We start from the raw sequence: 17,813 nt of genomic DNA, 5'->3' as shown, positions 1-17,813 counted from the left end.
ATTTCTGTCACACTAAATATGCTCGTCCTTTCAGCTGTGAGGGCGTTGTAATGTACGGTCAATCCCACTATTCCTTCGTAAAAGAGTAGTTCATTAGTTGGCAGTAGGTGATGATGTCTTGCTACTCTCCTCTAATTTTAAATTGCTAAATTAGAGACGGCTAGCACAAATAGCCCTCGTGTAGTTTTACGCAAAATTAAAAAACAAACAAACTAACTAACTAAACTATAAGAGTTAGATTTTCAATTCCTGATAAAAGATGGCACTGTAGTTGAATTTTAGTAATACCGGATGAAAACTTAGTTCTGTATTATGGTCGATTTGTTACGAGTTCCTTTTAAATATCTGTTAATTTGTAATGTTTGTGTTTTAATATCTGTATTTTAGAATTATTCTGCATATATTTTCTAACATGTTCAATGACGTCCTTTCGTAATTTTTGAAAAGGATAAAACTATTCTTTCAAATTAGACTACATTGTGCTTTTTCGTATGACTCTATTTCATTTGCTTCTGTGTTTTGAGACATTTATAGTTCCATCAAAATAAAAATATTATGTGTCACTATCTTATGTAATCTGTAGAGCGAGAAAACATTATATTTAGTTATAAAAGTGAGTAAGTAGTGAATATTTGAAAATAAATGAGCCAAATATCAATATATTTCAATCTGTAACTCTCTCCTCATTATTTAATTTTGTTTGTTTACTTGTTGTAAGCGTACAACTTTACACATTTTATTTTTATTTTAATCGCAAAGCTACACGAAGGGACACCTATAATTTATCCATAGCAACGATCAAACGATAATATGGATGTTGGACTAAGTATTCTTCTTCAACAGGTGTTATGAATTTGTTGGCGATAAATTCAAAAATAAAAAACAAGACGCACTTCACTTGCTTTCAGAATACATGTATTTTGACTATGTACAACAAATTCTTTGATCTATAGAGATCATAATCATATCATACACACCATATATAGTTCTTTCCTTGTTGTCAAAAGTCCACTTAGGTCTATACAATTGCTTTAGAATTTTAGTAACAACAAGCAGAAGTATACTTTTTTGTATTTTTGTTGCACTAATATTCGGTGTATAATTCATTTACAATTATATATTCAGTTACCACAACTGTTTAGCTCTTGCAATAATCGTCTGATTCTCCGAATCCTATTTCAGATATCATCTGTTCTTTTTGTCAAAGTGCACACAGGTTGGTTCATTTACTTTAGAACAGGGGTTCCCAACCTTTTGGCACTCGCGACCACTTACCTAAAAGTTTGAAACCCATGTGACCCCCTACTTACGGCTTACTATCAGCAGCTTAATTTTTTCTTTTATTTTCTGTGAAGGAGAGGGAAAGAAACATCTAAAAAAATATTTAAAAATTCTGTAATTATTTATTAGCAAATTAAATCACATTGGTCCAACCTGAATTCACAAAAAGAAAATATATTTCTTAAAATAATATTAACATAGGTTTGAACAGCTATCCAACCCAGCTAGTGAGATGCCTGATGTTGCATTTCAGCAGCAAGCTTTGAAATTCGTGGCCGAGCGTTTGTTAGAGCCAGTCTCATGTCATCTCCAACATCCAATCTGTTCCTATTCTTTGTTTTTATATTGACAAGAGTGGAAAATCCTGCCTCACACAAGTAGGTAGAAGCAAATGGAACAAGAACACGTAAAGCTATCATGCTGACTTTGGAGTATGACTGATACATAGCGCACCAGAATTGAATCACGGATTTCACCTTGAAGAGATCACAAGCTGAAGAGTCGTTCCTTAGATCCAGAAATTCATCTTGGATATCATTTGGGATGCTGGATACATCAAGTTCAGTACAAAATGGTTCCTTACCAGGGCCTCCTGTTCCTGTGATAGCTCAGGGAAGTAACGCTCGACTTCCTTTTCTAGAGACTGAAGATGTTCGGTAATCTCATCCTTGAGGAACTGATCCAGTTGGATCTGAGACTCATCCGTCACTCCACAAAGTTTTTCAAACATAGCGATGTTTCCAAGATTGGTTTTCCGACGCCAGTTCTGCAGTTTGGAAACAAAGGCCCGAAGACTATCTTGAAAAAGGAGAACATGTGTTTCCCTTCCTTAAAGCTTCAAATTGAGCTTGTTCAGCTGGTCAAAAATGTCGGCTAGGTACGCAACCCTTTTATTCCATGCTTCATCTTCGAAGTGAGCTACAAGATCTTTCCTTTCTTGAGTCTCCAGGGATAGCTTTATTTCATCTTTCATTTCAAAGACACGATTAATAACGTTTCCTTTCGACAACCAACTTACTGCTGTGTAGAAGAGAAGGACTTCGTGGTCAGCATTCAATGTCTTTGCATAGTTCTTTGAATAGGCGAGTGTTGAGTCTTCGCATAATTTACAATTTTGATTACAGATTCAAGCACTTCCTGCAGAGAGGCAGGGAGAGTCTTACTGGCGAGAGCATATCGGTGAATCATGCAGTGGATGCCCTTTGCTTGAATAAGATTTGCTTTCATCATGCAGGGTTTAAGAAGTGTTTCTCCAATCGTGTGAGGCTATTTTTGTTTAGCAATTTCGAATGCAATCTCATATGAAGCTTCCACTACGGCTGCACTCTGCTGCTGAAACGACCCACTTCTATTGATTCTTTGGCTTTTAAGACACCGTTCATGCCGTTTGAAGAAATCCAAACCCTTCTTTGCGTGTTCTGGATGTTTCGTCTCGAGATGACGCTTGAGTTTTGATGGTTTTATTGACTCTACACTCAGGACAGCATGGCACAAAACACACTGTGGTTTCTCGATGCCGTCGTTGGCGAGCACAGTGGTGAAGCCAATGTTGAGGTAGCATTTTGAGTATTTGCGCCGTTTAGCACAACTCACCTCTACTGCTTATTTATCTCCTTGTTAAAGTAAAATAAAAATGTTGAATAATGAACGCTTTGGCAACTGTAGATCTTACACTGACTACTTGTGGGGAGTGCAGGTAAAGTAATGATGGGGTAAGTATTGGGAGGGAAGGGAGCGTGGCCAGTCGCGTGATTCGTCATCCACCAATCAGCAACGGACATGTGACTCACGTGTCGACAGCGAGCACACACACACTTAATCACAGCTAAACAGACACACATGCATACGTACATGCGCGTGCACTCACATACTCGCTACTCACTAGTACACACATACATACAGTTGCAGACACATACACATTCACACAGGCACATTCACTCACAGGCACGCATACATACACCCATAATATCACTTAATGACATTGAATTAACGTAGCACACGTTTTGCTTTGCACCGAAACAAAAAAAATGTAAGAGCATGAAAATGTAATTGATGAAATAAAATTAATGTTATCCCAAGCTACTTCTAACAAGGCTACGCGACTCCCCTGCCAAGGCTTTGCGACCCCTTGGGGGGATCGCGACCCACCGGTTGGGAACCCCTGCTTTAGAACTAGCTTTGACGGACTAAACTATACTTCTTATCACTCTTAAAACTATTTGTTTTGTTATACTATATTAATCGTTAGGCCTATGTTAACCATTATGTTTTACACTTCAGCCAAACTTTGGCCAAACTTCTACTTCTTGTGACTTTACTTTCAAGTCTGCTCTGTTCCCTCTCGTTTCACACTATATTTTTATCACTTAATCGTCTGGTTGCCTTCTATAAATCTCTGTATTCTCGACATCAATAATTTAACGCAACGTTCGACAAGCCTCAATATTAATGAAGTATAAACACAACGTACGATTGTTACCGAATTTAGTTACGTAACTAAACTTGCCATAATATTTGCTTTAAATAATTATGTTAAATTCACTTGATATGAAAATACTAAAGAAAATAAATCAATTAATAATACCTACACTAAACAGTTTTTTTTTATATATAATGAAAACTTAGTGTGCTGGACTGTGAATCACAGATTACATAAGTATCGTTCCTTTAACAAAGAATTATCTTGTGGCTATTAGTACGTTATTAAAATGATACTTAGCTTTGAATATTCAGTTAGAAAAACAGAAGAATTGGCAATAGATGCTATAGACAAGCTGCATTTCCTCTAGCCTATCAGTTTAAAATCAGAAACTGATTTTAATGAATTTCTAAAAAGAATACACAAGCAATCTTTGCATTCAGATGATTGACATAATAAATGATGAAACTAAATGAAACCGCTTTGAAAAAAAATCCAATAAACTTTAATTCAAATGAACTGTCTCGAACCTAGCAAATTAAATGGTTCATGGAAAATATATCAATGTTGCATTTGTAGAATGTTCATATCACATTAGTTTATATCATTCAGTAAAATATTTAATATCGCTTAAGTAGTTAAACCTGGGTGTTTTGAACTATAAAAAATATACTAAGGACGTAATTCTAGGATAATATATAAAAGTATACTAAGGACGTATTCCTAGGATGATCTACTGATATATATATATATATATATATAGTAAGTACGTAATCCTAGGATGATCTATTGATATATATAAGGACGTAGTCCTAGCATAACTCTTATTGTTCTTCGTGATAACAGTTATGACTAGATAAAACAAACATAGCTGCTTATTTATGTATTATGTGTGTAGCTTATGGAATTTTTATTCCGTCAACAGTGAATACTTTAATCTATATCCTCAGGAAATGGTTATAGCTTAGATAATGGAAAACAAGCCCTTAGTAAGGTATGATGCATTTACAATATTTCTCTTATCGGGTATTGTCCTTGTACCTCTATATATTCCCTCAACAAGTATCGAAACCCGGTTTTTAACGTTATAAGACTTCAGACTTAACCACTGAACTACAGGATGCTGAGACAAAATGAATGTTTACAAAAATATCTTAAAATAAAATTAATGTTTTTTAATTGTACGTAGTACATGAACTAAATTATTAATTCTTTTTAGTTAAAAATATGCAAAGTTTACACAACAGTAACATTAATTTAAACATCTAAAGAAAAGCCAGTGTTAAAATACCAGTCTTTGATCTGTCACGATATTACAGAACTGTTGAGACATTATGGCCAAAACAAACGGTTTTATTTTTATTAACTCGGTAGCTTTATATGATTAAAATAACTGTAAAAACGATACTAATAAGAAAGGTACAAGAGCGAAAAATGAACGCCCTTTTAAAATTGGATATACCTATTAAGATATCACATAAGTTAGGTTACTTTTCACCTAGTGTAAGGTTTATAAGATAGTTTTACTAATTTTATCATTACTACTTCGAGTAGTATTTGTTTTAAATTAAGTACAAGGTTACACAAAGAACTGTGTTCTGTCAACCTCGGGTATCGAAACCCGGTTTCTCGCGTTACAAGTCCGATTTAGGTAGTTTCTAATTGTTTTAGAATTTCGCGTAAAGCTACGCAAGGGCTATCTGCGCTAACCTTCCCTAATTTAGCAGTTTAATACTAGAGGGAAGGCAGTTAGTCATCACCACCCATTGTCAACTATTAGATTACTCTTTTGCCAACGAATAGTGGAATTAACTGTCACGTTACAACGTCCCCACGGCTGAAAGGGCGAGCATGTTTGGTGTGACAGGAAATCGAATTCGAGACCCTCAGATTGTGAGTCGAACATCCTGGCAACCTGATGATGTCGGTCAGTCGAACATCCTGGCAACCTGGTGATGTTGGTCAGTCAAACATCCTGGTAACCTGGTGATGTCGGTCAGTCGAATACCCTGGCAACCTGGTGATGTCGGTCAGTCGAATACCCTGGCAACCTGGTGATGTCGGTCAGTCGAACATCATGGCAACCTGGTGATTTCGGTCAGTCGAACATCATGGCAACCTGGTGATGTCGATGAGATTCAAATTGTAAGTAAGACTAAGATCCAAAGAACGGTTATTGTATATTGTTTTAACGTAACATCTTTACATCTCAGGACACTTGTTGTATTTCACGTTATCTGTAGAAGATGGTTTCAGTTCTTTTAATTCTTATCAGTAAATAATATATTTTTGTGAATTTAAAACAAATCATGTGCTGGCATAAAGCCCTTGTATTATTTACTTTCTAAGCACGATTGGTTTGAGAGTTTATATAAGCTTGTTAACGTTTTCCTGAAACCAAAAATGCTGTTGACAAACAATATTTGTGAACAATAGTGAATTTTAGAAATATCAATAAAATATGAGATAATTGTACAAAGGTAAATAGTAAGGTATGTCAGATTAAAATGGTTCATTATTGATTATTATACACCCTCATCATGTGTGGTCCATTATTTTAACGGTAAGAAAACAGTTTTCAAAGGATATATTTCATATGACGAATTCTGTCAATTCTTATTTTCGAAATAATATAAGAAATATACAGAGATGTCATATAATATGAAAGATATTGACTTTTACTGTATATTAAACTACCATATTCATCAAGGGATAAAACCTGAGATTATTACATATTATGGTTATGACCATCAAGAGTCTCGGAATAAGGATAATTAACAGCTATACTTTTAAACCCATGTCTTTGTCATTGTTTCCAAAAACATTTGTAATAGAAAAACTGCAGGAAGCATATTTTCTTCATCTCTCTAGCATCAAGTCAAATCAGGAACATTGAGGACCTATCCTAGACACCAGTTTGTACTCTCCTGATACTATGTCAACGGCCTGGCATGGCCAAACGTGTTAAGGCGTGCGACTCGTAATCTGAGGGTCGTGGGTTCGCATCCCCGTCGCGCCAAACATGCTCGCCCTTTCTGCCGTGGGAGCGTTATAATGTGACGGTCAATCCCACTATTCGTTGGTAAAAGAGTAGCCCAAGAGTTTGCGGTGGGTGGTGATGACTAGCAGCGTTCCCTCTAGTCTTACACTACTAAATTAGGGACGGCTAGCACAGATAGCCCTCGAGTAGCTTTGTGCGAAATTCAAAATTCAAAAAAACATACCATGTCAACATCCATGAGACAAAAGACCCTAAACTGCCACTGTCAGTGACTAGAAGAAAAATACATTTTTGATTAACAGGAAGATGTAGAGGTAATAAAAATACAATCATTATTAATTCTTATTAATTATGTTTTTTGTTCTGTAAAAATGTTTTGTTGAAAACAAGACTATCATTATTAATTCTTAATAACTGTATTTTATTGAATGTTAACGTTGTTTATTTTATTCTTTAGATACTGACAATCTGATGTAGACATACTTCAACTGTGCTTTCTCCAGTTCACAGATCTCTAGATCTGTGATCTAGATCTATTTGGGTATATAACGATTACAACTGTGTACATGGCTATTTACAGAAGTAAGTGTTTACCACCATAATCAATAACTCTAATAACTAACCATGGATATTTTAAGACAAACAACTATATTTAAGTATGTAGCAAATGGTTAGAATATATACAAAAATCTGAGATTATAAAGATTAGACGTGCACTTAATGAAGGTGAAAAAAATAAAAAAAATAGGATAGGAGGTTTCTATATGAAAAACACCATCTATGAGTTGTGTGGATGCTAATATCATGGTTGTGATAAATGTTTCGACTTTGATACAAATAATATAGTTTTAAATAGACCCATGTGGTTTATAAGAAATCGTACTATTGAAAGACGGAAACAACTAGAAGGTCGAGGACAAAAATTGGTAACAACAGGGAACATGATTTCAAAAAAATGAGAACTGGTGACATCGAGTTAATGAATTTCCTTAACGACAACACAGTAATTCTGCGTCTTAATGTACGATGCTCCTTTTATGAAAGAAAAGTTAATTTTACAAGATTTTTATACAACGTAAAGGAAGGAGAAAAAATAAAATATGTAGATTTCACATCTTTATAGATGTAAACTAATAAATATTGTAATATATTAACTTCCAACCATTATAACGATAATTTTTTTTCTATTTTAAACAACCATTTTGGATTTATTAAGTGTAAAGTTTTAGCCCCAAGGAAATTTTATCATCCTGTGTTACTCTTAGAAGTAAAGGTAAACTAACTTTTCATCTCTGTAAAACGTGTATGAATTTAAGAATATCACTACCCTGTAATCACTCAGATGGTAAAAGAGCTTGTCCTGCACATGGGTTACAGAGGAGGTGAAAAAGCTGTCGAGTGTAACTATAACATAATATAGCTTTATGAAATTTGCTTTTTACCTGAAAGATCCTCACAACTGTTTAGAAACTTATTTAGACATAGTTCTAAAGATAAAACAGGAAAGTTCAGGCTGGCTCTCTGACTGCTAAATTAGAGACAAAATAAAAATATATTGAAAATACTGCTGAAAAGAAACGTGTAAAACTGTTCCCTGAATATATAGAGTTTAATCCAAGCAGAAGGCTAGTTGCAAAACTTTGTCTTAACTCTTTCTAGGGGTCTTGTTGTTAATTTTTGGACAAATCACAACCAATCTACTAAACTTATGTTAAGGAATGTCATTTGTTAATAAACAATAACACCAAAACTATAACAGATGTTACTTTAATTAATGAAGAAGTCATAACTCTTCATTGGAAAGATAAACATGAATATCTGACCCTGAAGACAAAATTATAGTGTGTGTGCCAAAGTGAGTTAAAAATACTGTTTAACTGAATATATACATGAGAGCAACTGTAGTAGAAGTAGAATAGTTTAATCTGAAACCATACGTAGTTAAAGAACTTACATTCAAATCTTTAGTCGCTAGATATATAAAGGTGTTTTTGTTTGAACAATAATTTTCAAGTCAATATCAATCAGATGTTTATCATCGTCAGTGTAATTCGGTGACGTGACACATTCATAACATTCTATGGAAATCTGTTAATATCGACTATCCCTACCTGTGGTGTGTGGTTAAATTGTTATGAGAAAACATTACAACTGTTTATACGTAGGGGAGAAAGAAAGCTGATTCCTTGTTAATCTGTAATTGTTTGGATGGACTTATGGTGATCAACTTCTAAAATTTACTGTGTCATGTCCATTTTATATTAACAACTATCATAACTGTAGTGTAAAGAAACTACACCACATTTTATATGTTGTACTCACAGTCTGTTTACATTTATTTATCATAACACTGAGAACTAAACAACATCAAGAGTTGCTTCGTGCATTACCTAAAACTACACATAAACAGATTAAAGATTGCCGGAGCTAGAAAATGACTTTATCTTGAGTACATTCTCTTCATCAACCCATGGTTTATGAAAAGCCTGTATATAAAGTATTAAATTCTATAGATAGCTGTATGAAGTCAGTAAACCAACTATAACAACATCGTCAACTCGTGAAAATTTGTAGATCGTCGACAGAGATTCTCAGAAAATATAAAAAAAAGCTGAAATTCTACTAAACTTGATACGTTGTAGTAGGAATCTAACGTGGAATGATCATGAAGAATTAGTAATTAGAGGAAGATTCCTCCTAAACAGTAACATAACGTATCTGATCAACGACGTGCTACAAAAACGTAAGAATCTTTAACTCTACAGGCTAGAAATAATTTCTAGAACCATTATCAAATTTGAACAATTTCCAAGAAGTTGTTGGAACTGTAGACAGATGGAAGCATATGAAATATGACACATGTGATAAAAGACCTACAATTACTGTATCTAAATGGAACCACTTTTAATAAAGTATTATTGTATTATTCATTCATTTATGTATTGACACTTGTCATGTCAACACTTTAAGCCTAGTAATATCTTGAGTCATTTATGAATTAGCATCGTCTGTTGTGAAGGTCAAGCTATTACTACTGTTAGAGACAAACTCAAGGTAAAAAATTAACTAAAAGTAAATGACGAAGAAAATAATGTCTGATAAAACCCTTCAATCTATCTATTATAACCCTGCACATCCTCTTAGTTTTGATAGAATACGCCCTTTACTTAGATGTGTAAAAGAACTAGGTAAATCCCTAAATCTAAGCCAGGTTAAAGGCTAGTTAAGTCCACAGGGTACATATATTTTATACAAACCATTAAAATATAAATTTTCCAGGAATCGTTCAACAATGGCAGGCTGATTTGGCGGATACCTCTAGTCTCAGTCAATGAAATAATCAGTGTAACTATTTACTCACGTGTATCAACGTGTTTTCTAAATCTACAGAGGTTGTTCCAATCAAGAATAATAAAAGTGTAACACTTGTAAAATCTATCAAACAAGTTTTAAAACAGGATCTATAACCTTGTGAATTTCAAACCGATGTTGGACAGAGTTTACTAATCGTCTCTTTCAATGATATCTCAAGGGAACAAGGCATTCATTTCTTTATTACATATAACGAAACAAAAGCATCTATAGTAGAAATATTTACTCGTATTCTTAAAACTAAAATGTGGCGCTACTTTATTCGTTGTATCATCGTAACATTTAAATGAGACCAATAGATGTTAATCACTCTAATTAGTTCGTGGTATGAAAAATGCTTTATAAACCACGCACTAAAGTAAAAATTTACTTTAAAGTAGGCGATCATGTGAAGCGTCAATTTGAGATAGCTTATACGTCTAAATGGACAGATGAAATATTTGTGACTTATCAGAAAATAAACAGAAACCCTCCAGTTATACCGAAAGACTATTTAGGAGAAACATTAAATAGAACATCTTACGAATCTGAACTACAAAGATTTATATCTCCCGATGACGTCCATGCTGTTGACAAAATATCACGTGAACAAAAAGAGAACGAAAACAAACAATATTTTGTAAAATGGAAAGTACATCGCGATAAATTTAATATCTGGATTCCTCAAACACATCTGAATTCCTGCCTTCATTAAATATTATTTATAATTCTATTTCTCATTATTCAACATCAGTTGTGCGGGCCCGGCATGGCCTAGCGCGTAAGGCGTGCGCCTCGTAATTCGAGGGTCGCGGGTTCGCGCCCGCGTCGCGCCAAATATGCTCGCCCCCCCCAGCTGTGGGGGCGTTATAATGTTACGGTCAATCCCACTATTCGTTGGTAAAAGAGCAGCCCAAGAGTTGGCGGTGGGTGGTAATGACTAGCTGCGTTCCCTCTAGTCTTACACTGCTAAATTAGGGACGGCTAGCACAGATAGCCCTCGAGTAGCTTTGTGCGAAACTCCAAAAAACAAACAAACAATGAGTCAGTTGTATGTAACGTCACCTAGTAACAGTGCTATCAATTATTTTTTTAATAATATACTGACAAACTACGCCTCTCATCTTTCGAAATGTATTAACCTTGAAGGTTTGTGGAAACTGGCCTTGGTCGAATTACAGTATCCATATAGTTACTATAACGTGCTAGGTAGTACATGACAGATATACTTTTCAGGCCCTTATTATGCTAGCGTAATGGAATATATATATTAAACCAGGTGATTACAAAGAACTTGAAGATTTAATTAAACTTTTAAATCAAGTAGAATATACACTTCCTAAACTGGACAATGAACGTATATTTACTTATGATTCATTCATCTGAAAAGTAAGCGTTAATGTAACACTTGATCCTGTACTGTCAGTTATACTTGGATTTAATAATAACGACGCGATAACCGAGTACACTATAGTACCATATAATAGATTTTATTTGTTCTATGTTTACTCAAATATTATTGAACCTAATATTGTTGGTGATGCTTAGGTACCATTGATACGAATTGTTCAATTTAAAGATCAAGATGAAGACGTAATCACCGAAACATTTACAAATCCTCTTCATAGACCCGTGTCTAAACAAAATGTTCAGACTATAGAGATCGATATAAAGGACGACATTGGTACACCTATGTCATTTCAACAAAGAAGAGTGACCGTAACACTCTACCTTCACAATCATGAGAGTTCCTTACAATCGAAAACCAGACGTCAATAACGTGTATTACGATCATCAAGTGGGAAACGATTTACCTTATTACACTGGTAGTCAATGACAACGGGACACGGATTGTGAGACACCTTAAGCAACATATTTTATTCTGCTATTCCTCTTCTGAAGAAAAGGAGCATTAGCCTTAGGAAAACAGGCAGTTAATGTGTGAGTGTGTGTGTGTTTCTTACAGCAAAGCCACATAGGGCTATCTGCTAAGCCCACCAAGGGGAATCGAACCCCTGATTTTAGCGTTGTAAATCCGAAGACATACCGCTGTACTAGCGGGGGGCGAGCAGTTAAATCAGGTATAAATTTAACATCTAATGTCATACAAGGGAAATCTTTTGTCATTGCTAGAAAACGACCAATAATACAAGGGGCTCAGAATTTGGCTAGAGAAGTTCAACATACTAAAGAGAAAATTAAAGGTCCCATATTCAGAATATCTAAAGCCAAGTGAGAAAGAAAATTAACTCCAGACTTTTCTGACAAATACTCATTACTTTCCTACCACATGAAAGTCCTGTTAGTCCACGAAACCTGAAATAGACTTATTTCCTCTTTCTACCACATAAACAGTGATTGAAAAAGATCACTGGATTGAATATTGTCCTCCATCTTTAGTGTCAAACAGAGGACCTATCGGATTTTCTATATCTGGATCACATATCTGAGATTTTTAACATTTGGGTGGACTTGATTTACTGGAATAAATAATTAATATTCTCAAAGTTTAGAACTGAAATTAATGTAAACGTATGTATAATAGTTTTCAGAAAATTTGTATCTTTAGTTTTTATCATTGATGTTATATGCACAACTTAATAACACGCCGAGTTAGAAATATGAGTTTCTTTGAACGTATTTTAAGAAAAGAAGATCCTCAGATTTCATTGTAAAACATATTTCAATTTATTTTTTCCTATGAAGGACGCAATTAATTTTCTGGTGTGCCACCAATTTATGAAATTTCTTTACGCCTCTGAAAAACAAAGATTTTTAGCGCAAAACTGCACTATGTACAGTATATGCTTTTTATTTTACAACAGGGATGTAGTCCTGTATTTTGGGGTTGAATTTTCCCAAGACCCGTGTTTACCTACATGACAAAAAGGGGAAGACTTAGGTAGTTGCTGGTCAAATAAATCTTCACGTGCAGATTTAATCCCTGTGTACGAAGTAATAGTTTTCAAATTTTTATATCTCTATTCATTGAAGATGTCTCATTAATTTATTCACAGAGTTTAATAAATATATTTCAATTAATGAACAAAAATTAAACTAAAGATAAGCAATGAAGGTTTCGATCGGAGATATTCTATAATTATTCTCATCAAATCGATAAATAGTGTGCTTAAATATTTTTCTATTTAAATTTATTTTTGCAAAATGTGATAAAAAGTGACTATTTTCCTGCCCTCTAAGTTGGGTTTTTCAGATATTTCATGATCACCAGTGGATCAAAGGTAAGTTTACGAACTTAGAACATTGAAATTCTCGATCAAATTCTTTGCGACGAACATAATGAAGACAGCCAACACATTGTTTATCTTTGGGCTGAAACAATCTATTAAAATTGATAGAACTAAAACTTAAAAGTATATTGATTAGATGCATTATATAAAAATAATACTAGAACTGATAACTCAAAATAAAAAAATAAGTAAGTATATAAAGTAAAACATAATTATAAAACAGTTAATTATTTTTCGTTTAAAACTAAAATAAACAAATAATAAAAGACAGTAACAGAATTGTACGTTTTTGTTGTTATTAAACACGAAGCTATACAAATAAATAGGTTAGCTGTGTTGTGCCAGCCAGTAGTATGGAAACGTTATTTATAGCGTTACACAATTTAAAAGATCTAAAGTAAATTAAGATTTGATAATCTGTTAAAGTCAACACACATTATAAACATAATAAAACTGGAATAGATAACAATATAAAACTAAATGGATATTTATGCTTATTAATTATTTTGAAGTTAGTTCTAGCTTAGTATATTTAAAAAATGTCATGCTTTTTTATAATTTATTTTTATTAAATATACTAATGCGTAATTTGTCATAGGAATAATAAATGATCATAAAGAGTTTAATAAGAGCATAAATTTGAGTTATAACTACAAATCTAAATACAGTGACGTAAATACCTTCTAATAAAATTACATTAAGTATATTAATATTAGATCTAATACTACAAGCATATTTGACAATAAATATTTCATATATTATACATTTATTATTTTAGTTTGGATATAATATTCTACACAAAAACTCTGTCGTTTAACACTCTCACTACATTTTCAATATATTCTTGAAAGTTAGATTATTTTTCTGTTAAATATTATATACACGTATTTGAAAAAATTAATTGGTTTAATATTAATTTTATATTTCTTTCTTTCTAAACCTAAATCAAGTTAGCTTGTTATGTCATTATTCCTGTGAAAAATAATAATTTGCTACTTTTAAGATTCAAAATAATTCTTCTTAAGTCGAAAAGTAATTTCGAATCTATTAAAACTTATTGTAATTTTTCAAGTATTATACGTACGAAGGTAGATGAAGACGAATTCTCAAAATGATATGCATATTAGTTTATATTAAGGTGTTTATTAGAACTTACACGACACGGAATATCATTTATATATCAAATGGACTTTAAAATGTACCTTATGAGTGGTTTTAACTTTAAAATAACTATCTCTATTTATATACATCTATCTAAGTAATGTATAAGTAATTGAAGGTAATATATTGGTCTAAATATTAGTACATTATGTCAAATTTTATCAAAACATTTTCAATATATAAAAATATATTGTCTGTAACCTGTTTATGATTAAATCCGTGAATTATATTCGTTGATAGCTTGACTAAATTATTGTTTTTTAATAACTTTTTCTAAAATAAATTTAATAATTAATTAGTTAGTTATCACCATTAGATTCCATCAAGGAACATAGGACCGCAATCGCTTGCGGATTCATCAATTTAAGTGAGTAGGTTGTTAGCCCACTGCACCGAGCCGTCCCTAATTTAGTAGTGTAGGACTAGAGGGAAGGCAGCTAGTCATCACCACCCACCGCCAACTGTTGGGCTACTTTTTACCAACGAATAGTGGGATTGACCGTAACATTTTAACGCCCCCACGGCTGAAAGGGCGAGCATGTTTGGTGCGACGGGGATACGAACCCGCGACCCTCATATTACGAGTCGCACGCCTTACGCGCTTGGCCATGCCAGGCCTAATAATTAATTAACATTTTATTAATTTATAAAAAATATATATATTTATTTTTACTATTTTTTAAAGTCATTTAGTTACAATTCCTCAGACTTTGGCCTGGCATGGCCAAGTGTGTTAAGGCATTCGACTCGTAATCTGAGGGTCGCGGGTTTGAATCCCGGTCGCACCAAATATGCTCACCCTCTCAGCCGTGGGACATTATAATGTGACGGTCAATCCCACTATTCGTTGGTAAAAGAGTTGGCGGTGGATGGTGATGACTAACTGCCTTCCCTCTAGTCTTACACTGCTAAATTAGGGACGGCTAGCACAGATAGCCCTCGAGTAGCTTTGCGCGAAATTCAAAAAAACAAAACAAAAAACAATCCTCAGGCTTTAGGGTATATAATTTGAGGAGCTAATTTTAGTTTTATTAGGTTTTAGAATCATTGAATTGTACTGATTTTCCCTCAGTCAGGTAAATAATCGATTTAAACGTTATGGTGACAAATGATATGTGATTTCAGAAAAATCAGCTGAACAATTGTTTAACATGTTATATTGTACTATATCATAATCAGATGTAGTGTTTTTAACATTTTTAATCTTAAAAACCATAATGTTATCCTCTTTAAAGACGAAGGGTTTAAACATAGATGACACAAAAATGTCCGATGTTAAAAATTTATTAACTGAAAAAATACTTTTTAATCTGATATAACTTATTATTCTATCACTGACACATTTCTTGTACCATTTCTATTAAAACTGTCCCCCGCGAGTACAGCGGTAAGTCTACGGATTTACAACGCTAAAATCAGGTGTTCGATTCCCCTCAATGAACTCAGCAGATAGCCCGATGTGGCTTTGCTATAAGAAAACATGCACACTCTAGTAAAATTTGTTTTTATTGATTTTATGTATTTACTCCATCAGATTTTTAAATAATACTTTAAACTATTGATTTATTGTTGTAATTTGTTAGCTTAAGGGCGTAGAATATCTGAGTAGTTTTAAGGTTGTGGTGGTAAGGGTTGTCTAATATATTCGAAGATAGATTTATGTTAGAATCGCGGCTACTTTCTACAAGTAAGATTATTCTTTTTTAGATTAGTTAATGTCATGTGTAACATAGGCCTACAATAATATGCAAATGTTCTAAATTGTAAAAACATTAAAGGGTGAAATAGATAATTATTATTACGTGGACTAGATTTTGAATTAAATTCACCAGTGAAATAAATATGTGAGATAATAAGTATGCTCTATCTGAATTCGGCTTCAAACTATGTTACTAAATTTTAAATTAAGATACCTACTTTTGTCTTTATTGCAATTATCATAATTAACTATTTTTTTTCCAGAAATTGCTTATATATTTTTCATTACTCAATTACTTTAGAAAACTTTTCAGTCTTTGATTTTCGCTTATTTTTCTATTGTTTATTAAACAAAATTGTAAAGTAAAAGTCACTATTTTTAATGGAAATTTTCCTAAGTCTTATTTTCTCTTCAGTTGCTATTTCGATATCAATAAGAAAAATATATTACATAAAATGCACGCCACTTTTACAAATTTATTACCTTAAGGACCTCAAGAAGGAGCATTCAAGTATCCCAAAAACAAAACATAAAATTCAAGACAAAATGTCCGACAATAGAAAACCCTTTCTAGCAACACTATTGAGAATGTCTTAACTTATTAAGTTAAGAGTAGATTGGGGTGTAAAGAACAGTAAATGTTTCATTTTGTTGCTGTTTTTTATAGTAGTAGTATTTGGTTAGCTTCCACCTATTATTTTCATATTATTTATCACTTTTGAAATTAACACCTTTGTAAAAATAGCACTTGATTCATCTCCACGTGTTATTTTCGTGTTATTTATTAATCTAATATATGTTTCTGATTAGCCTCTTTATTTTAATTTGGACGTTATTTGTTCTTTGCGAAATAAGAGTATTGACTTTTTTTGTTTGTTTGTTTTAAAGCAAAGGGACTTTGAGCTATCTATTGTAATCACTGCAAGAAATCTAATCCCAGGTTTTAGGTATTTAAGCTCGTAAGCTTCACGCTATCCCACAAGGAACATTATTTTCTCCTTTTTTTAATAGTATTTTGTCAATTTTAATTGCGGTTTTCAAATAACTTATTTCTGTAAGCTGTTTTTTATTTCACAAAAGGGTATTAAATTTACCCTTTTCATAACGAGGAACCCACATTTTACAAAAACAAAAGTTTTGAGACGGCTTGGCTGGGTAGTGAAACACTTTGTTATAAATGTAAGACGTCTCGACAAGAATTTGTCATCTTCAGGACGATAAACTCTTGTCGAAATGTCGTAAATTTACTATAATGTTTTTGTTTTCATTACTAAGTTAAGCCGTCTTAAATTTTTTAAATTTACCTTTATTTCTCAGTAGCTCAGTACTAAGTCTGAGGGCTAATAACGTTACCAATTTGGTTTCGGTAACAATAATTAGCACATGGACAATTGTGGGGCTTAACAACAAATACATTGGCCTTTTTTGATTATTTCCACATTATCTATTGTTTGTAAAATTAATACTGCCTTAGAAAAAGCATTTTATTGGTCACTTCTACTTAAGTGTACATCATATCTGCTCTCGTGGATGAACGATAAGTTTACTGACTTTGAACAGTTAAATATTGAATTCGATTAGCCGTTGTGGACAGAACGCATGTAGCAATTTTAAGAATAATACTTGGCTGACCTCGACTTGTTTTTTTGT

This window comes from Tachypleus tridentatus, chromosome 9, assembly GCF_004210375.1.
Source record: "Tachypleus tridentatus isolate NWPU-2018 chromosome 9, ASM421037v1, whole genome shotgun sequence".
In the NCBI taxonomy this organism is placed as follows: domain Eukaryota; kingdom Metazoa; phylum Arthropoda; class Merostomata; order Xiphosura; family Limulidae; genus Tachypleus; species Tachypleus tridentatus.
The sequence above is the reverse complement of the archived record's forward strand: the minus strand, read 5'-3'. Positions refer to the sequence as shown.